We start from the raw sequence: 1,639 nt of genomic DNA, 5'->3' as shown, positions 1-1,639 counted from the left end.
CTCCAGCATTATTAGTTGTGTAATCTGTGACAAGACACTTAATTTATCCACTGTAATAATGGAACAGATCCTATTTTTCAGGATTTTAAATAAAGATCAAGTGAGATAGTCTAAAACTGCATATTACAAACTTATTTCCCTGAAATATCGCTTAAATTTCTTCATAAGTATTATTTTTGGCAATTAAAGATGAAATGTAACACATTTAGCTATCAACTAAATAAGTGCTTCTCAAAGCTTTGATAAATATGTTTGATTATTCAATATGTTGGTAAAATGTAGATTTGTGGTTCTGGAAACCCTTGGCTGGGCCCTAAATTGCTCCTTTCATATGGGTTTTCACTTGAGATCTGTATACTCTATACAGAGACCTCCCTTGAAAAGCCTAGAGCTTAGAGGCAAAACAGGCCAATTGTTTTGTAATGCAGGGAAGCCTTCATTGATAAGCACTCTGGTTATCACAGTCTGGTTTTCAAGTTTGGAGTAGTCTTTAGGGCCTTTGATTTGGGTGAAATGAATGCTTGATAGAATAGACTACAAATTTACCCTAAGTATAAGCTAACATTAGTGATTGTGCAGACCCTGTTTACTGCAAGTGTCAGCTTCCTCCTCCCAGTGGATTTGGAGAAGGAGAACAGGACTGTTTCCCTAGCTCAAGACCAGAAGAGAATAAATCCCAGCCTGAAGTCCATAGATGCTCATTTTCTTTCTAAAAATGCTTCTCTAGGTCCAAAGGAAGTGGGCTACCTGAAGGATGCAGGGCAAAGAACAGAAATAGCCTGGGGGTAGGTGAAGTATGGGGAGAAGATAAGCATGAGCAATGGGGTTTAGGAATGCCCCTGGAGCAATTACTGTGTTTTACCTCCTTTGAGTTATCTGAGAGGTGGAGAAAAGCTGGAGTCAAACCCACAAAAAGTCACTATTGGGAGGGGAGATGGCACCCTTCTTTTTGCTGTTCTTCCCCTTCTCTGGTGGTGTCTCCTGAAGCTTTTAGCCTCAAGGATAATCCCCGGAACAATTGCATTGCTGTATGGGGTCCCCAGGAACAAATAGCTCTATATGGCTTCTGACAGGTAGCTTCTGGAACTGCATCACTGAGGATATCCAGTATGTGAGTAATCAAAAACCTTAACTTTCTGGGTGAAAAAAAAAAACCCCAAAACCTTAACTCTCATTAGGAAATTGAAACAAAAGAGACAAGTTTGTGACATTCTCTGTCATTTTAAGGGATGTTTACACTGCTTGAAATGTTTGTTTTTATAAAATAAAACAGCCAATATTTTCCGTGCTTTATTTCTTGTTCTTTTGCTTTAGACTTTGACAGATAGAGATGCAGTCAGGACCTTTAGAAAGCACAAAGGCTCAGTTTTAGCTGAAATTCTTTCACTAATTTTGAAATATGATTATTTATTTATATTTAGTCTAAGTTGCAGAACATTAGTTATGCCAACTAATTTTATGATTCATGATTGAACAGAAGGCATTAATACAACTATGAGCATCTTAAAAATATTTTAAGCAGTAAATACAGTGCAAATTCTTAATATCTAGCCAGAAATAAGGCATTGTTATTTGTAATAGCAGCAGAAAGATATGAATCACTCAGTCATTAGGTTTATAAAAAAAAATCTGTCAGCTA

The sequence above is a fragment of the Suncus etruscus genome, chromosome 8 (assembly GCF_024139225.1).
Source record: "Suncus etruscus isolate mSunEtr1 chromosome 8, mSunEtr1.pri.cur, whole genome shotgun sequence".
NCBI classification, from domain to species: domain Eukaryota; kingdom Metazoa; phylum Chordata; class Mammalia; order Eulipotyphla; family Soricidae; genus Suncus; species Suncus etruscus.
The sequence above is the reverse complement of the archived record's forward strand: the minus strand, read 5'-3'. Positions refer to the sequence as shown.